The 21626-nt window shown below is 39.7% G+C and overlaps 1 protein-coding gene across 6 annotated transcripts in view; it reads left to right on the top strand.

Moving 5' to 3' along the window:
* The window catches only part of NCKAP5 (NCK associated protein 5), a 395279-nt gene that overhangs the window by 105492 nt on the left and 268161 nt on the right, over positions 1-21626 (top strand). The window lies entirely within an intron of this gene.

The raw sequence follows: 21626 nt of genomic DNA, 5'->3' as shown, positions 1-21626 counted from the left end.
TAACTGCAGCGCGGGGCTGACTACTCTTACAAGTATGAGGCTGCATTTTGCCTTACATTGCTGGAGTGTTCTTGCCTGCTGGACAGTTAATGACCAAAATTATACTGCAATGACATTGTCATTTACAAACTAGCAGAAATGTTCTAGATAATACCCAACATCGTGTGATGATTTGAGGTTAAGCATCCACTTATTTTAATAGGTTTATTTATTTCGTTCAACCCCTAGAAGCTATCATTGACACTGGACCATTGCTTTTAATTGCCTCACTTAAATAGCACATTTTGAAGCCTGCAATAGTTTTTACGATTGTTAAAACATTGGTTGTACAACTAATATCAAGAAATGATTTCTGGTTTACACTTCTTGAATTTTCAGCCTGGCAGATGCTTGAACAATAAGTAACATTGAAGTGAGCTGTCCCACGGAAGACGAATTTTAATAGTCAATTTTCTTATGCAGTGCAGAGGTAGAGCATAGCTGCAGAGTCGCCTAGTACTTAATGTGAGCTGGCAGGAGCACAGCTGGTTCTGACACGTGTCACAACACAACACAAAGAGCCACCAACATATACCTAAGGCAGCCCTAGCCACTGTGGTGGGCCAGCGACTGAAAAAGGCATTGGCCCCTTTATGTGTCTGTGTGTGCCTCTGCTCTTGGCACGGAGGTGTGTTTAATTCCCTCCAGAAAAGGCTAGATTCTTTCATGAACATATTTCCATGCACTGCTCTGTGACATAGTGTCTACTTCCAGGATAGTCCTATTTTATGCAGCAAAATCTATTCTCATACAAATCTATATGTAAACCATCTTTCATTTAGACACACAACCTGTATTTATTTTGCTCTGCCCAGAGGATAATAGGTTGCTTTAAATAGAAATTTGGTTTTGCAGCATCTTCGATAAACTCCATGCTTAAAACTTCCTACAGAATACACTGAGGTGATTGATAGAAACTTTTTCGTTTACTTGAAATAATGCAGAAGGAAAGTTCTCCACACCTGTATCAGGCATAACATGCACCCAGGCTGCCAGCTGCATGCCTGCATCCAGCAAGGAACACTTGCCTTGAATTACGTGGCCACTGAGTTACGTTACATCAGTCTTCTGCTTCATTTTTTCCCCTTCTTATTACAAGGACATTCTATTGACATCTGTAACTTTGTGAGTGTACTCATTTGAGACCCTAGTCTCATTACTTGTGGCCATTCTGTTGGGTAATTTAGCTGCTGTATAAAAAGAAAACGGGTGCAAGAAGCTCTATAAATTGAAGGGGGGGGGGGCATTGATTTGGAAGATTATTACCCTGAATCTGTTAACAAAAATCTGCCAAACACCATCAACAGGTTCTTAGCAAGCAGCATGGCTATGGAGAGCCACAGAGATGCCGTTTATCCATAACTAGTCTTCACCCTCACAAGTGGGTGAAGTTAGCTTAAGATAGGACCACCATGCAGGTGAAGTTTATTCTGATATTTGACCTGTACTGGGCAGTCAGGTAACAGTAGGTGTGGTATAAAATCCTTCAATAAATTAATCTTCAGTGGCATAATGCTTCCCTACTCTTTCTCTTGTTTCTCATCCCCTTTGTAGCCTAATTGTTTCCATGTACACAGAAGAGAAGAATTTATGACATGAGACTGAAATGCAAAACCTTGTCAAAGCTCATGCATTCAGTTGCTTTGGTACCGCAACCACTAAATATTTCACAAATAACACTGTGACACTGGATTTTTTTTTTCCTTTTCGTTAGATATTATTCCTAGTAGGTAAGTTCTGGTAAGAAGTCTAAAGCTTTTTGATGAACTAAGATTTATAAAGTAATTTGGAGATGTAAAGAACTATATAAATGCTAAGTGTTATTATTCATGAGTAATCAACTGAACAATTAACATAACGAATGGCAGTCCTCTTACTTGCATTTTTGATGGTAAATGAAGAGAGACCTATAATACATAATGAATGGAGATAAAGCCAAATTAATTTCTGAATTTTGTTTGTAGATGAGTACATACATCAAATGGCCATCTGCCCATATAGAAAGGATTAATGGTCTGGTACCACTTTTATCCACAGATGAGTAAAGAAAAGAAATAAAGTATTTCTCTTCAGTAGTCTCCAGTACAAATCTGTTGTAGATATGACTGTGATACTAGTTATGGCCATACAACGTTAGAAGGCAGAGGATACAAAGTGCTATTTAAGACCCATAGTGAACCTCATGAACTTTCACAAGGCATACTGAGATGGTTGTGATTCCCTGATCAAAACAGGAGTAATAATGAATCTGGAATTAAAAGTCAGTTTTTTTCAGAGTGTTTTAAGAAAAGAGAAACAGAAGAGAAATGAAATGAAATGAAACAATGAAATGAAACAATGAAATGAAACAATGAAATGAAATGAAATGAAATGAAATGAAATGAAATGAAATGAAATGAAATAAAATAAAATAAAATAAAATACATCCATATGCTATAGATTTTGGCAACTCATATACAAAATAATTTGGAAAGGAAGCACCCAGCCTTGTTGTGTTTATATTATCACTGAATCTTTTGGTATGTCTCAGCAAAGACCATATGCTGTATTTATTTTCAAAGTCACAGTTTAGGAAAGATTTTATAGGTCAAGCTGTTAAATACCATGTTATTTCATGGGCTGCAATTTTGAACAGTTACCTATGCATATGCCAGAGTGTTTGAATTTGGCCAAATGCTAAAAGCTCTTGTTTCTAGCAGATCATGTGAAGGCAAACATGATCTGTGATGTGTAGCCCCCTGGTTTTTACTGAGCTGTTTCTGGGCTTCTGCTCAGAAATTCTACAGTAAAACAGATGAGGATCATCGAAGTTAGGTGAACAGAAAGTTGCTCTTCAGCATGGCAATTTTCCTTTGTCCTAATAATAAACTCTGTTAAAGCACAATTTTGTGATAAAACAATTGTTTTAGAAAAGTGTTTTGTGGTACAGAAAGGTAAATGCTGGGGCAATATTGTATTTACTCTGTTATAAATGTTCTTTCTTCACCTCAACTTAATTCTTGGCTGGCAAGAATTGGTATCTTTGGGAAAGTATACGTTGAATGTACATGGAGCACCATGTACATTCATGGTAAAACAAAACAGAGAAAAGGCTGTCAGTAATACAAAACACTGCAAATAATAGAATTCGGGATATTTTTTAAACAAACAAACAAATCTAGTGTTCTTCATGTAGTTATTTAATGGTACATATTTTAATTGAACTGTAAGTTGCAGCATGCTATCTATGCTGTACACTGTGCAGCAGGATAACACGTGTCCTGCAGCCTTCAAAACTGGAGAAGGATTGTAGCGCTTCAGGTCTGTTCTGAATCCTGCCAAACACTATCAGCAAGCAAGCAGTGTTTGTATCTCCACAGCTAATTGCATTTCAACAGCAAAGTTAATAGTTAAAGTTCTCAGTTGCTGTTGAAGGAACAGCCTGCATACTTTATCTGAACTGGGGAAGATGTTTAATTTATTATATGAATACTAGTCTCTGAATCTCTCTATTCGGCGCTAGCTTGCATAGGGGTAAAATTTCCCTAATGTATATTCATTGAAAATTTGCGTGTGTGTGTTTTTATGTCAACTGGCTCTATCCAAGATTTACAAAAATGTGATAGAAAATGTATTGTAAACACTATAGATTTTAATACATAATTCGTCTGTGACATTACTTACCACAGATTTCAGAAGCTATGTAGATTTAAGATTGAGACATTCATATGTCTCTAAGTATATCCACATCTACTTAACATAAAGTAGGCATTTTGAAGAATAAATAGGAAGCTGTGCTTCAGAGCGGGAGCTGCCTAGATGTCCCAGACCCGTCTTGCACAGTGGTTCCTTACTGGTCCATTCTGGACATGCTGGAGCTGGCCCAGAGCTTCCCACCAAGATGAGCCTGAGACAGCAGATGGAGAGGTGAGAGTTGGTTTGTTCAGGAGTACAAAGAGAAGGCTGAGGGGAGATTTAATTGCTGTCTACATCTACCTAAGGGAAGGGTAATGGGACAGATGGAGCTAGTCTCTCCTTGGAGGTGCGCAGTGAGAGAATGAGCAGTGGGCAACAGTTGATTGAAGGGAAATTCTGGTTTGATATTAGGGGGAAAATTTTACCATCGGGGTGATTGAACACTGAAACAGGTTGCCCAGAGAGGCTTTGGACTCTTGGAGACATTCAAAACTTGGCTGGATATGACCTTCTCTAACATGGTCTAACTCTGAAGTTGACCCTGCTTTGCACGGCAAGGTTCGACCAGATAACTCAGAGGTCCCTTCCAACCTAAATTATTCTATTCCGTTCCTGAGGCTCACATACCTTCATCTGAAATAGCTGAGCCTAGCCATTATCAGAGACAGGACGAATTGAGTAGACAAATTGGGTTCAGTAAATCTCAGATATCTGTTTTTATTAAGATACAGAAGATGGCAAAGTATGAGTATAATTATTATCTGAGTAAACAGATACTAGACATTTGCGGTTAACAACACGGTTAACATAAGACAGATACTTTAAAAATGCCTATAAATAGACAGTTCTCTATAAATATGGTCACCACATGTAGTGCTTCATATGAAAAAATGGCTTTCCAGCTTGTATTGGCATGCTTTGTTAGAAATCAGAATATGTATGAAGGTGTATTTTCTTCCAAAATACCACAGTTACATAGACAGTACCTCCTAAATGAGTTTGTATATTATTCCTATTTTAAATATTAAGTAACTGTTAAATTTATTTCATGGAAAATAGATTTACATGACTGTTATTATTATTGGTTGGGAACATGCAGTAGTAAAAATTGAGAACACTTTTCTTTTATTAGATGAAATGATGCCTGATACTGAGGCTGCTGATCCTTTCCCTAGGAGTGATTCTAGAACCACTTCCCTAGATCTTAGGGTACTGATCAGTAGTGTTAGAAAGTTCCTTTCGTAATTACTGTAAGATTATTTTTTTCTTAAATTCCGTCATACTTGTGCTCTTTCCATTTCAAGTATTTAGAGGCATTTTCTTCACTTCTATGGAAAAAAATTATATCTAAATAGGAATAGACTCATGAGAAACAAATCTTGTGTATTAAAAGCTACCATCTCTTAGCATGCACCTATACATCCTTTCATGTGTGTATGTATACATATATATAGAAATACACACATTTTGATTATAAGACTTTTTCTGTTTGATAACAGGAGATTGCACAGAGAAATACCATCTGACAATGTGCAAATAAAATACCTGTCCCTTTATCAGACAGGTTTACAGTCACATAAAAACACTCAAAAGGAGTGAAAAAAACCGCACAAATGCAGGGCAGACATAAATCTTGTTTGAATAAAGCTGAAGAGTATAATCTGACTCCTGGAATAAGGGGGGAGAGGTAGAATGTAATGTTTTGTGGTGTCCTGTGCAGGAACTAAGAGCACATCATTCACTTTTACTTTCCAGTGATTAGACACAGTTACGGGAAAGGCACTCGGGTTTGGCATCGTTCCCTGTGCTTAACAGGCTCCGAAGGTGACATCCAGGGGGATCCCAGCTGGGGTTCCAAAGTGCCTAACCACTTACACTGGCACAGAGCGGGATGTTTATATTTTTAAGCTCTAAAGCTCTACACAAATAGGGCCAAGATTTAGCGAGGACACAATAATTGCTTTCCTTTCAACAGCAGGTGACACATTTCCCACTGAGAAAAATATAATCCTGCTGCTTTTAGTCATAACAGGAGCAACAGGAGAAAAATAGAAGGGGAAGTGGGAAATGTCACCAGTCGTGTCTTGGAAAAGCCATTTGCAGGCATGAGCAAGCCTCTAAGTACACAAAATTAAAACATTGACAGGTCTAAGTTCTAGTTTATTGTCCAATAAGCCCCCAAATGATGTTATTTAAAACTTAACTGAAATTTTCCAAGCTCAGAGAATAGTGTGAGCTCTTTATTGTTCCTTTTCCTTGCTTTTTTTGCCCTGGGTAGCACACCTCGACTGAGCAGGGAGAATGTGCGTGCCCCGGGGGGTGTGAGTACAGACAGCAGCTCCACAGGCTGGTCCAGAGAGAGGATGAGCATGGAAAGGGCTCTGATGCTGCTCTTCACATTTAGCAATGCAGACACATGCTGTCCTATCATTTTAATTGATAGCAAAAATATTTTACCTCTCTTACTGAATATCTGATACCGATATCTGACTGCATCCCTGTCTCTGTCATTGTTCAGAGAACCCTGAACCTGGAGTTCATTTCAAAAGTCGGTCCTATCTGTAAACTCAGTTAGGCTGAGGTTTTCCTCCAGCCTCGGGGTGGCCAAGATGGGAACGGTGCCTTTGTACGCCAGTACAGCGGGGCTCCATGTCTGACTGTCTCTCTGGGAGCACTGATGCTGATGAAAATAATAATGTAAATTGGTGGTAGAAATGGTGAAATCTAGCCTAATATTGTACTCCTGTGTCACTGGAATTGCAGTGCTATCCACTGGAAAGCAGCCTGTTTTGCAAACTTTCCCAAAGCTTTGAGGGGATGCAAATAATCATTGTGGAACTAACTAGTGTTCCCATATAGAATATAAGTTAGTAAATACTTTTGAAGTTTGCGGTCATGCTCGAGAATTTCCTCTTGGTGGATATTAGAATGTGTCTCATATCTTTGGTGTACCTTTCAGGTAAAGCAGTTATAGCATATGAATGCTATAAATTAAAATTAGATGAGGAGGAAATCCTCAGATCTCCCTGGAGAATAGTATGTCTCCACATTATTCCAACTCCAAGCTACATTTATGATGTACTATATCTGTTAAGAGTTGAATGCTGCCTTTTTTAAAACAAAGATTTTCCCTGTGTAGCACTAATCATAGCTTACAGAATAACTACTGATTTGTGGAAAGCACAAAACTCTGCCTTGATTAGTAACTTAGTATTAGATTTGAAAGAAGCAGCTCTAATCAGGAGCATTTTAGGAGACCAATAATCTAAACGTCTTTTTCCATCAAAATTTAAAAGATAAAACTATTCAATATGGCTTGAGATCTATCAGCTAATACCTATTAGCATAGGCAGTAAAATCTGTCAAAGCAGCAAAAAGCACTTGTCCCTGAGAGGTTGCTAGAGCTGACTGCATAACTCTCTTTTGGAAAGGGCCTCTCCAATTTTCAAGACTGTAAGATTAAGTCACTGGATCCTAACTGAACACACACTTTTTGAATTAGCTTATTTTTTGTACATGTGCGTGCGAGTATGCATAACGCACATACATACTTGGCATGTTTCTGCTGCCAGGTGAGGGAGATGGATGGAATCAGACTAAAGGACTGGAAGGGCTGAGGACATCTTGCCTTCAGCCATGGTCTTGCCACGATGACTCAGAGAACAGGACTTGTTCAGTGACTCAGTTTCCCCCATCATGGAGATCAGTCCAATCATCTCTGTGAAATTCTTCACTCCTTGGCATTGCAGGAGAGCCTGCAAAGTTTTGCAGTCTGAAATGGCAGACTCATTTGCCTTGTCTTAATCCTCCCCTTGCCCCATATTTACTTTGTGGCTAGACAGATACTCTGATATTCAGCAATGTCCTTCTGGCCTCAGGCATCTGATGCGTGAATGCAAAGTAATACAAGGGGGAATTCAGCTATCCACATAAATGATTGTGTCTTTCAAATATGTACAGAGGAGGGTTTTTTTAACCTTATGTGGTATGAATGCAAGTATCGAAGGAAAGGAATTTATATGCTGGGCTTCCTTGCCCTCCCCCTCTCAGAAACAGAAAAGCAAAGCTGTTGGATACAAATGAGGAGACATTTCAAAATTTACCAAAAGTCTAGAGGCATTTCAGAAATCACCAAGGGAGCAGAATGAACACATTCTCATTAAAATCTTGCTAGGTGGCTATCTGCATCTTCAGATGGTTAAATGACCCATCTAACCCCATGCTGGTTTGATTCCTTTGTGATTTGTGCCTGTCCCTTCAACAACTGGAGTGACACAGGCAAGAGTGGCTGGACTCTTGGCCAGGCCATACCAAGCTCTGAGATATGCTTCTTTAAGTAAGCGCTGCAAGGTTGGGCATAATCTGAAATCCTCCCCGAGCATCTTCATCAGGAGAGACTACAGCAGGAGAACTCATTGGGACGTCAGGTCTGGGGCCTGTTCTGCAGGGAGGCTGTTTTAGCCACATCCCAGGTGCATGGAGGAGGCATTCTCTTTTACAGCCCTATTCCTTCACTGCTACTGCAAAAACCTTTTGGTCGAACAATTTTTTTAACAAGACTCAAAATTATAAAGGGTGCTTGGAAGAAAGGGAGGTGAGACAAGAGAAATGGCTCTGCTCACCAGCAAAACTTTTGAGTGCTTCCCTACACGCCTCCCACCATGAAGCTTTGAGGAGTGTTTGTCGTGCTTTCACAGTGTGCCATGTCTTGGCATCCAAATAGTGAGTTTGTGACACTTGAGTTTGTGTCAAAAGTTCTGTCAAGTCCCATATGACCAGAAGATAGTACTGTTGTACAGTGAGGATGTTTGGTTTCCAAACAGAAACAGTTGGAAAGAAGAAGAGGAGGAAGGTTATTATTCAGTGCAAGGGCTTTTCCTTTCAGAGGGGGATTGCTGAAGCACACATGATATGCATTTATATAGAAGTAATTTAAAAGCTTTATATTGAGTAGCTTGCTTTTGTTCTTACAGCTTTTGTAGGTGATTTATGAAAAGTGTTATTTCTATTACTCAGGTATATGAAAAGAAGCAAATTATCTTATTACATTATGTGGACAGTCAAAAGAAGAGTTAAATGGACCATTCGACTTTCTCTTAAAACATTAATTTTCTTGTGTTGTCTTTAATTTCCTTGATAATGAAATGTTCACAATAGCCACTGGGTATTACTGTATGAAAGATAAATTAGATCGTTCCCATTAGATGTAAATCCTCTCCTAGACTTGTCATCAGGATATGATTACTGTAAATTTCTCTATACATGTGAAATGCCAATCCCTGAAAACATTTCCTGTTGGAAAACAAGAGATTTTCACAGTCTTTTCATTTAAATACTGTCAAGTTGATGGCTATGGAAATGCTTTTTAAATGAATGATTAAGGACTGTATCTAAAGTTTGAAAATTGCTTTTCCTCCCCTGAATAAGTTTAATTCTATAGTATCAATGAGACTTGCAGATGCTCAGCACTTTTCACAGTGAGGCCACGCAAGATTATATGAGTATGGCTGAGTGGGTTCCACGGTTCAGTTTTATGACTACCTTGATGTCTGCAACACCTTCAACCCATGCTTATGTGGTAGGTTTCTTCTTCTTCCATGTGAGAAGTGCAATCTCAGAAGTTCCTACCGTTTCTGCAGACTTTGCGTGGGAGCTGGACACCTGCGAGACCTGTCCCACCACTGCTGTACATGCTGCCTGGCACTGCCTAACCTGTGAGACAGGGCACAGCCTTCAAGGCTAATCAACCTTTTCCATAATAATAGGTATGAAATGCATGTTAGCATAGACGATCAAGATTTGAAAGGGGACAAATACCTAATTCTTTAGCACTTTCTGGGCTGGAATCTCTCTTAACTTCTAAAGTTTCTTAAAGGTGGTATTTTTTTTCATCCCATGATTTAATATAAGTTCAATATTTCTGATCTAGAATATGCATGCAAACATCTTAAGTTTTATGGAAATTAATCTAAATCATCAGCCCTTGCAAGGATCATACAATAAATTGTCTGTGATTCACGCGTGGAGCACCTACACAGTTGAGATGCAGTATTTCAACCCTTCTGTTTTATATAAATTATTGCCACTAGTTTTGAATACTCAGAAACATGAGATGCTTAACAAATGCTACATGACAGCAAGAGGTCAGTATGTATCAGAGTGTTTATGTAAAACAATTAGTATCCCCAAATGACACGTTTTTTTAAACCAGTGTTTAAAAATCTTGTTGTCCAATTATTCTAAAAATCACCCATTAACAGTAGAGAGGAAAAACTGATTACTTTGCGTATCTCTTGTCTGTCTTCATTTTGGACTGACATGCCTTCAGTTCATTACATCAAGGTCGACACAACTCCAGCTGAAGCTGTCCCGTAAACACCCGTACACACAGGAAATGGGATGTCACCTTCACATGAAAAAAGAATGCTTGTACGTACGTACGTAATGGATTGATACGTATTTTGTTTTAATTTGTCCTCTGTGTCTTAGACCAGTGAGAACCAAGGCTTCTGCAGAAAATTGTGTAGGTGTCTCTGTTTCCCATGAGAGAGACGCAGTATCTAAACGTCACAAGGTGGGCAGTAGAGCAGAAGGTACACTGACATGACTCATCGCTTGTTGCCATAGATTTTCCAGCTGCTGATGATAAAGATCTTAAAAATGTAATTCAGTTAAATATTGTAAAACTTTTCCAGGAAGCCGCAGATAATGACAAGAATTAGATTAGCAGAAATATAAAGGTTTATGCTTATGTTCTCGTTGTTAATTCACATTAAGTTCCCTGTGGATTGAAAGATTCATGTTTAAGCAAAATGGACAGCCAAGTATTTCACTTGCTACCTCACACATAAAATTAAGGGCATTTTTAAAGTTACATTTTTGAATGCTAACTGGCAAGATAGTGTATAAAACAAAAAGCTATTATGTAATCTGAATTGTCACTATATATCCTGCATAGCAGCCAACAATGAATATTTATCTAAACAAGTATTTTCAAGCCTCTCAAGCTAGTTTGTGTTTGCTTCAGTCTTATTTGAATAAACAGAATGTTTTGCAATAACTGTAGCTAATATCTCTAGGCACATAACATTTGAGATGGATCTGCAATTCAGTGCAGCAATATTCAACTGCAGAAAAATTATTAGCTTTAACCAGGAGCTAAATTACAGCTTTGATTTCACTCGTACTGCATAGTACCTGTGAATTCTAACACACTGAATGAAATTAAAGGTTCATTTTAATTTTTATGAAAAGGAAATAGATTCTCTTTAAATTGAGTAGTGTCATTATATTTGTTTAGCATCTACTGCACATGGCATACTGAAGTTACGAGCATTCAGAAGACAAAACATTAATAATGCTTTAGACCTCTTATAAACGCACAAGATAATAATGATTATTAATACAATTGTTATATGCAGGAATTGAAGGGGGAGTTCTTTGCTTTGTTTGGAACATAAGTGAGGAGAAAAAACTACCAATTTCTACTTTATGAAAACCTTTATGTTATGCTCAGTTACTCCTACACGTTAAACTCAACAATTTGTATCTATATTCTCCCAAGTGCACCATCTCCCTGCTCCACTCCTGACTAGAGGTCAATAAAGGCTGTCCCTCAAGATCCCTTCTCCATGCCTTGCAGCTGCTCCAGGAGCACGGCTCTAGCTCTCAGCATTCCATCAAAGCAACCTTTTACGCTCGCCTGCTGCGGCCGGTGCACAGCTCTCTCGCTGGCTTTCAGGAGGACGCAGAGGCTGCCGCACAGCAGCTTGCAACATGCCTGTCACTGAGGCCAACTCAAGAGCTGGAGCATTACATGCACATAAAAACCCATGCCTGCAGGGACCTGCACCCCAGCAGCACTCTGTTGTGTCATTTTGCATCCCATTTAGTCCACACAGGCTCCTATGCTGCAATGCATTTCATTGCCGTTACTGTCCCAGACTGGTAGGTATGTCTGTAAGTGTTTGTAGCATTTCTAGGAACAACAGGGTTGGAGTTGCGGCCTAGCAAGAGATTGTGCTTTCAGTGCTTTTGTGCTTTCTCTTCCACCCAGAATTTACTGAGAATTAATACATATAACTTTGGCTTTGGCTTAAGTATTTAATGGGCCTGCACAACATAAATTCATGCTTGTATGCTGTTTGCTGACACAAATGTTCCAGTTCTTATTCTCTTTCTGGGACGTTACTGAACTTTCTGCTTATAGCTTACCATTAAGTGAAACATTTTCCTTCCACTAAATCCACTTTCACTAAATCCCTGATTTACTTAAAGTTTATCTCCAACCAGTATCACATGATGCCGTCTAGCCTATACACCACTTAGGAAATGCCAAACTGATTATTAATCCCCAGACCCCTCGACTTGAGCTCCTCTTATAAGCGGCGACCGTCGGTGGCTGTCAGAGAGCTTGCAGCAGTTGGGATCAGAGCTCCTTATGGGAAACCTGCTTTGCAAAACTGCCAGGGGAAGGTTAGCTTCCTCACACACATTGAATTGAATTGTTACCTACAAGAAAATATATTGAAAGTTTTAGAGAATTTTTTTTCTTTTCATTTGCACAGATAAATACAAGCAGGGCCAATCCTGTCGCATTTAGGAATGTTTTTATATTCTTGCACGTTTCATGGAAATTAGTGGAAATTTTGATTGAAGAAAGGGTGTGATTTGGGCAACAGTTTACCAGTGATTCATGCCTCAGAGTCCCTTGTGTGCTATAATCAATCAATGCCCTAAGTTGAACCAGCTGCAAGCCCTGGTAATGACAGCTGACAATAAATGAGCTTCAGGTAGAGCAGGAGCTGACAGTGCTCCAGCCAGCATGGCGGCTGGTTTTGTTTATGAGACTATAAAAACGCAAAGGGATATTTGTGTGTTAGCTTCTGATTAATTTCTTTTTTCTCTATACAAACACAGAGTGGAAAAGGAAACTGATGAACAGAGGATGTTAAGGAGCACGTTCTGTCATTTTTCTGTGTGTATATGTTTGTGTATGGTATAGATGAGATGGATGGATGGAAGTCAGGGCAGTTCCACTGAATGCAGCGTACCAGGAAGAGGCAGAGTGCTAGAAGGAGCTTCTGAGATTTCCTGAGCATTGCTACATTTTTAACCCTGAGATTAATTTTCCTTGACTATAAATTGTAAGCAGAGCCATTGACACAGAGATTAATTTCCAAAATGTGCCATAACAAGTTCCCTCCTCTGTTTGAAAAAGTTTATGGCTAGAGCAGAGCGTGGCGGCAGAGGGGGGAAAGAAGGGTGGCAGGAGACAACAAGTGAGACCTGTCTGGAAAGGAGGTCTCAGCCTCTGGGGCTACACATCACCTTCTCTCTGCTTATCTCCAGTTTCTCTGTTTTCCATCCGTACAGACCCTAAAGGGTCAATAATTTGGGTTTTGCTAAACTCTGGATTATCCTGGTACTTAGAGCAGGGGATGGAAGCTGGAAATCCTCAGAACTTTTTCTCACCTTGTTTTGCCCACTGATGCTTGGAAGAAAAGAAAATGGTAGAAAACTTCCAGTTCTGAGGTATTTGGCATTAGGATGGATGATAGTCGTTATTCCAAATGAGTTAACAAGTCTGATGTATACTGAGAATGAAGCATCTTTATCTGTGGATCCCAAACATCTGTAATAACCTTAGAATTAGATTTCCCCAACTTTGCAGTAGATCCCATGAATGTTTTTCTGTCCTTGTTGTAACTCCTTGCCTTCTTCAGTCAGTGAGCCACATGCAAGTGCCATATCTCTACGCAAGTCAAATGCCTCCAACCAGCAGTTCTTCTGTGTGTTGTGGTTGATTTATATTCATAAAAAAAGATCCAAGAAATGATTCAGAAATTGTAATTACCTGGTAATGTCAGAAACTGATTAATTAAATGCTCCAGTGTTTACTCTGCATCTTTATGGCTGCTAACATTTCTGGGCATTTTCTTAAAGCATCAGTGTCTTTGCTGGGTGAAGTTTATTAATGTAAATTGGATTTGACATAAACAAGACTACAGCTAATTATTTCATGTAAATATGCACATTGTGTAGCAGCAAACTCATAAAATCTGCACATCTTCTTGCACTCATTTTTCTTGACTCTGAATGTCTGGTTTAGCTATATAGCAAATTCCTATTGCCCTTTTCATTTGTGGAATTTCTGGGCTCTAAACATTTCTGTCATTCTGACACCTCCTTAACTTACACATGGTCATCAATAAATTTGAACAACCGGGATCTGTCACATGTACCATTATGCTAAGCTTCACTTTGTATGTTCGGTTTGTATTTCACTATATAGAGATGGTTTATACTGACTGAGGACAAGAACTTTCCATATGCTGAGGTATCAGGGAGAGCAGCCCCAAACCTGCCCAGGAGACATGGTCAGGGCACTGTGATACAACCTGCTTGTCCACATCTGTTCCTTTTCCTGGCAAAAAAAAGCAGGTTTTTCCCATTTCCTGCTGAAATCCTTGACCACTGCAATTGCCTAGTTGATTTTTTTTTAGTAGTTTGGAAGCTCAAAGAGTTCTCAGTTCTCTTCCTTCCTCTGGGACTCATGCAGGTCAGCACAGCCCATAATCTGCACGATCATCTGCATCTGCTGCAGCTCCTGCTCTTCGCCTGCTCCATGGGGCCAGGCCCTAACTAGCCTGTTTGAACTTCATTCCCCGTGAGCTACGCTCAGGATAGACGCGTATCTGTGGACACTCGGCCTTTATGCAGACTGATTACCAAAAGGATCTCCTGATTTGATCCCAAACACAAATCAAGGGCATCCACCTGTTGATGCTGTAGGACACACTTCTGTATCATCTTGGGGTTTGTTCCTGCAGTAACAGCGTGTATCTCTGATGTATTGTTCAGTGAAGCTGTTAACTGGTGTTAAAAGCTCCATGACTTAGAGGATGTCTAATAAATTCAAACCTTTCTGGTATGATATCATCCTTTTCTAGTTCAAGATAATTCTAGGAAATTCCAGGTAATGCTTTGTATTTGCTTTTACTGATTTATATTTCTTTCAGGGAAAGAAAATCAGCTAAAAATAGCATGGCTTTGCCTGTTGGACAAAATGTCCAGTTTCCTTTACTTACACAGCCAAACAGAATGATTTGCTCAGTAATTAGTAGAAATGACAAAACTTCCATAGCCTGGTATTTGAATAGAGATTTTTGGGCCCAGAGAATGCTAAAATTTTGGAGTATAAGATATTTGTACAAAAAAATCTGTCAAATTCTAGACATGTTCACTGTACTTACTCCTGCTGTCCGCCTTTCTGGTTTTAGTTATGTCTTCCTCTTGTATTTCATCCATCTCCTTGCTTTCTGACTTTACTCCCCACCAGCTTACTTTATATCCTATCTTATTTTGATAAATATTCCAGTCTGTCAAATAAGCACATATTTTTTTAATGGATCCCAGTTTGAAAATGTCTGTCCAAGTGCCTATTTTCTATAAAATACAATTTTCATCTGTTTCATCTTAGGAATTTATCCTAACACTCACCTACTTTATCTTGGGCTCTGTTTCATTGCCCTGAAAGAGGACAGCCGTCAAACATTTGTCGTTTAACCCAGCTGTTGCTTAAACCATTAACTGCTTTGAAAGTTAGGGGCTGGAGTATTAAACTGACATGAGATCCAGTACGGGGGTTTTACCACTGCCAGAGATTTTCTAGGGCCAAGGAAAACATGGGCATCTGCTGGAGCTTCTCCTTTATTTTTACCTTTTACAAGGCTTGTGTTACAGACACACAGCCTCTAAGAGACGTTGCAAGGATTGCTGTGGCCTCTGCTTTGTCATCGGGTTTTGGTGAGGAATCAGGACACTGAGAAATCATGTTCCTTTGAACTGAAGCTGTGTGTTCTTGCTAGGGGACAGCAGGCATTCCTTAGAAGGAAAGGTCTTACAAGGGAGATGCAATATTGTTTTGCTATGAATTTTGCAGCATCCTATGCGATTACAGCACTCACTTGTATCAAAAAAGGCTGAATTCAGCAGAGCCACGCTGATTCAGTCCAGCTGAAAACTGCTCTGCTATTTTTCTGCCTGAATCTGTCATCAGGCTTACCTTTGGAAAGCCGAAACATATGTTTGTGTCTTTTTAGTTTCGCTCCTCAGCATCATGGGGTAGCAGCTGGGAAGCTCTGGGATTCTTTCCTTCATCTCCAATACCAAAATACTTCATTGATTTACTGCAAATATGCTTTAAGGTAATTAACCTCAATTAGGTCAACTTTTTAGCTTTTTCTCTTTCAGAATTTAAGTCAAGTCCAGCATCATTGCTATCCTCCTACCTGCTATGATTTATCCTTCATGTCAAGGCCCATGTAGGTTGTATAACTGGCATGTAAATGACAGTGGTTTTCACCAAATGTGTTCTTCACTTTCCAGCTACGGTCTACTAAGCCAGGGAAGAGCCCTCGCACCATACCGGTCCGTACATCTCTCCTGCATGTGCCTGCCTCAGCCATGAGATTTCCTTGTAGAAAATGTCTTACTGGAAAATAGAAGGTTTAATAAGCTGGTGGAAGAGAATGTAAAACTGCAGCATTCTCCGTGGCCCTGTGTGGGAAGAACTTGAAAATCAGGTGTCACTGAGTAGCAGAGTACCCACGTCATTATCCCAGAGCTTGTACTTTTTTGGGGACAAACTGGCAAAAATCCAAATGCAGCGGGGCTCTGGATGCCGGCTGTGAATCTGGATAGCGTTCCTCTGCGAACTCTCTCTGCATCCCTGTATTCAGAGTGCACAGGGGTGCAGAATCTGCCCATTAGCTAACGAGCTTGTGCTATTTCAGGCTTTACTAAACTCCGCTGTCCTCTGTGGATAGTGCCATTTAATAGGGTGAGAAGCGGAAGCCAAGCAGCAGCAGCAGGAGGAAAACCCAGCTGACTTTTTACGAAAACAACTGGCTTCAGATGAGCCAGTAAATCAGTTTTAATCACTGCAACTGAGATGTAATATGAACTGTTCACTGAGGCTTAAGTGAATTTGAACAATTAAGAAATTTGCTCAACATATTTATTAAAATAATCCTTACTGGTTTTACCATAATGGTGTAATTCCACAGTATGTGCACGAGAGCTCTTGCCAGCCTTCTGCTCCATTGCAGATGCTCTAAATGTACACTTTCATGTCAGTTGTTAATAAAACTGACAATTAAAATAACATGTTGAAATCAGGTAGGAAAATAATAAATCAACAATAATGGCAGTTTTAAAAGATCATCTTTTCTTAAGCTGCCCAGTTTAGCTTTTATTGCTATTTAGCACCACAGGTGAGCAGTCTAGCCAGGTGTGGTATTGAAGGGAGTGACTAAAATATCTAATGCAAAGAGGTTTTATCTTTATTTATACCTGATTTATTTTTAGGGTGCAGCTGAGTAATGTTGTATAACAGACAGCTCTCTCAAATCCTCAATTATAATGCTTTTAGACATGCGAAAAACATAGTCCAGACAAGAATACATATATATATATATATCCTCTTGGACTGCTGGAAAAAAGCCTATTTTCTATCAAAGGTTTATGCAGCAGGATGATAACAAAAATTAAATATTTTACAGAAGTTATAATGTTCTCTGAAGGTGTTCTCCCTAGATCTAAAGCTTTATCCCAAGGCACTCCTCCAAGATCCTTCCAAGATGACTTGTGTCTCTGCACTTAGTGTAACAGCTTAGATCTCCCCCTCACAGGTCAATCCCATCCACTCTTTGCTTTGCTAACATCATTTCCCAATTGCAACAGTTTGCTGTTTGGCTGCAGCCAGCTTTGTTGTTGTTTGATTTATAATAACCTTTCCCTGTGAAAATACTACTTTCCGCATTGTTGCAGACGATCGTGGGCTCTCTGTGTGGTTCCCTGTCTCCAGGGCTGGACGGCTCCAGATACTCGCAGGAACTTGTCTGTACGTTTATCAGGTTGTGCCTTCGGTATTTTTCTCTCCTCCCCAAGCACAAGAGCCTGAATCCACGCTGATGTTTTCCTGTCTGGTTTCAAACACAAATACTAGCAGAGTCAAGGGGTAGTTTTGCAAAAAACTGCGTTAGGGCTGTCTGCTCAGTGTCCGTCCCAGCTGAACCAGGAGCCGTGTTAGATGTGCCAGAGGGAGAAAGGGACCCTTTGGGCTCTGCAGGGCTGAGTATGACTTTTACCTCCCAGCCCTGCTCAAAGCCGGTCTGCAGGAAGACGAGTGCTGGCCTGGGCTCTATCCCAGTTTCCCTATTTTCTGCATAACTCCGGCATCTCAGCTACGTGCCCAGGTCATACGCTGGGAGCTTGTTCAGGACAGACAAAGCAGTGGCAGGCAGGGCAGCTGCCGTGTCCCCGTGTGCCCGGTTGAGGAGCGTGGGTTTAGGAGTCAGAGGTGCGGGACGGGCTCCAGGAGCTGGGGTAGGTTTCACAGCCACAGGATAGCCCAGTCCCACCGCAACGCCACCCACCTCCCAGTGACCGCTGCCCAGTAAAAGCTCCAAAGCACATGCTTAACTTTTAGCACATGAGTAGCCCTATTGAATTAAGTATGTAATCAAGTGATTTGCTGGATCAACGACTGTTTTCTTAATCCTTTTCACATATTGCTAAGCTCATTAAACTCTCTTTGATACCAAGCTGTGCAAGTTCCTTAAGAGAGGCAGTGACTATGTGCTATTTCTTTAGCTTAAATTTATCACCTCCAGCTTCTAGCGAGGGACTCCTGTGTTACAAGCCTAAGGTTGCCCTTAGGGTTTGCTCTGTAACAATGGATGGGAAAATGTTCTGTGCTGTATAATTTTTGATACCCTGCCCAGCACAACAACAGGGATATGCCAGAACAAATACCCACGTAACCAACCAAAATACCGAGCAGTGGATCCTGGGCCTCAGTGGAGGCACTTCATTTCCTTTCTCTTCTCCTTTTTTTTCTGACAGCTGTCCAGCTAACAAAGAAAAGAAGAAAGAAAAAAAAAAAAAAAAAACAAACCAAAACAATTAAACATTACAAAGTTAGATATTTATTTCTGCCAAAAAACATACTTAGGTATATTTGTAGGCTTGAGCTTCAGCTCAAAACAGTGACAATTTTGGTAAAGCTATTCTCCAATGCTCTCTAAATTAGATGAGCTGGTATGTGACATTTGCATACCAACTCCTCCTGGATGCCAGAATCTATGCAGCTGTTAGAAAGATTTTCTATTGCATTCAAACATATTACAGATGGTTTTTTCCTTAAAACAGTGCAGTTATATGCCATCACAGGCGGAAAGATGAAATCCTGCTGTCTGGAAGCTAATTAATTGAGAAGAAAGGAGACAGGTTTCACCCATTATTCCTAAAAGGATTTTAAAATATCACCTTTTTTTTAATCATGGACTTCTTAGTAATCCTGCAGGTTGGGAGTTTTTAAATAGCTGGAGGTCAGACTGAGCCTCAAAGCGGGGCCAATGCAGCTCAAGCTGCCGAGGTCTCGCCCAGTTGTGAATAACGGCATGGATGGTGATTCCAGAATTGCTACATAATATCACTAGATTTATACAAATACATTAATTTGGAGTCTCCAACTTCAGATTCAAAATGCTTCATAATTTCAGAAATGTTGACTTGGCCTTACACAACCCTACCCCGGCTTTGCAAGTGCTCGGTGCTCAGCCTTTCTACACTTCAGTCTTTTGGTAGGAAAGAGGGAGCAGGCAGCATTGGGAGCCACTTCTGAAACCCTGGGGCCACTGTGCTTTCACAGCCTTTCTCTCCTCTTTGATTGATCTGTCTTATTAGTGTCTAAGTACCAGTTGTGTCTCCTTAAATGATTCTTATCCTTTCTCAGTTATTGGATCTTGTCTCTGTTTTCATAAGGAAAAGGTATTTTTCTTCTGTATCTCTGGGTCACTTGGATCCTCCTTCCAATAATGCAAACTCCTGAAGATGAATGCTCACATCAGAAAATGATGCTCCATGTAATTTTTCAGACTCGATAGTTAGCTGTGCTACTCAAAGCCTACATGGTACAAGTATTTGTATGACAGAGCTCCAAGGAAGCTACAAAATGCCTGTATTACTCCTCTTGATGTGATCTATTGGGTACTGAAAAATGTCAGTACTTTACTAAACCGTATATATAGTCTTTGTGGAAAAGTATGATTACTATAGTTGGGTTTTTTTCCCAGATTTTATGCTTTCATTGAATGTGCCAAGGTATTCTAAATCATAGAGTTCCTCTAAATCTCAAATCACTGTTTGTTATTTGCTTCACGTTGACAAAATGATATTACTGGGTTCTGATCCAGGGTTTGCAGAATTTGGCTCATTGGGATAGCTGGTAACAGAAAAGAGCAGAAACCTGGGCTTGGGAACAGAGACCTTGTCTGAAGCAGATGGCTTGCTTTGGACGCGGCTGACACACGAACGTGCCATAGCAGCATAGAAGAAAGGAGGCACTTCTAATCACGATGTTTCTATCAAATCATGGTTGATTTTTTTTTTTCCCATCACTTTTGCACACTGACAGATTACATACTCCTGAGTTGCAGGTCTTAAAAGAGAAATAGAATAATATTTCTGATTTGCCACAGGAAAAACTTAACCAGGCAGCAGTCATACAGGATAAACACATTGCCTTCTTTTCCCCCCTTGTCTTTATTTCTAGACATTTTTTTGAGAAAATTGCTTCAGAATGACTTTTTTATATTATCATGGTAGAATTATGCAGAATAGAACTGCTGATCCTATCCTTGCCTGTAGGGCAAAGCGCACTGATGAATAAATCAGGAATATTGTTTAATATTACATTAAAAAGATATAAAGGTATTAATACTAATTTATACCAGGTTCATTGTAGTAAAAAATACTAAGTGAAAAAAAAGCTTGTTTTAAAGAACTTGGTACTGCAACTAATCATCATTATACAATTGTACAGTATATTTTTTCTGAACTGTAATATATGCGTATTAAAGAATGATTTGACTTGTATTGGCATAGAAGCAGCTTGCTGCTTAATTGACATGGTGTACTCCAAGTAAAATTCAACTCAGTCGAGTAACAGGAAGAGTAAGAGCCGATGCTGAAGCCAGCATGTAATCTAAACAGCACTGATATAAAAGCTATATTAATGCCACTGAAGTTCATGGCGTTTCTCAGGATTTACATTATTTAATGTTTTCTGAAAGTAACATCTACAAGATACATCTATCTACAGCAGTTAGATTAAAATATAAGCTTGGGGCAACCACAGAGTTTAATGGAAAGTTTCACAATACCCACAGGTTTTCAGGCAACGCAGTTTGAACAGGATACGGCCGAGATGCGTTTGCACAGGCTCCTGGGGAGCAGCGTCTTACTCTTCCTTCCTGTCTGTGCCGGGGACCATTTCTGTGTGTCACACTAGCCTTTGAGGACCCACTCTCTCCCTCTCTCTCAATCAGAACAAGAAAATAATTACTGTGGGCAGAAACACGGACTCACTCAGAACAATTCCAGTCCAGAAAAATAAAAATGTACATTTATATATAAATTATGATCATTAAAATCAGCTAACATTTATCTTCACCTTGAGAAGACATGATGATGTACTGTCCCTGTGGTAGCTGTCTCATATTCCTGGTCATGAAGATAAATGGCTCTGAAGAACCAACTACTTTCCAACAAAAATCCATATTTGTACACAAAATAAATAATAATAGTAAAGAAACAACTCCTAATATAAACAAGAACCCAACAAAGTGGTTTTGTGATGAGTCCAAAGCTAAAACAGTGAGGCTATAAAAGCAGAGTTTTTGTCTCCAGAAAGTGAAGATGGATTCTTTTCCATATAGTACTCCAATACTTGTCATTTCCTGAAGTATGAGGTTTGAAACATATTTTTGCTTTGGTGAGACATTTCAAGAGAGTTATATTATTACTGATAGGTTTTCAGAATAATAGTAATGTGGTTGTGTTGG

The sequence above is a fragment of the Balearica regulorum genome, chromosome 6, assembly GCF_011004875.1.
Source record: "Balearica regulorum gibbericeps isolate bBalReg1 chromosome 6, bBalReg1.pri, whole genome shotgun sequence".
Taxonomy (NCBI): domain Eukaryota; kingdom Metazoa; phylum Chordata; class Aves; order Gruiformes; family Gruidae; genus Balearica; species Balearica regulorum.
Note: the sequence above shows the minus strand (reverse complement) of the source record. Positions and strands in the feature narration are given on the sequence as shown.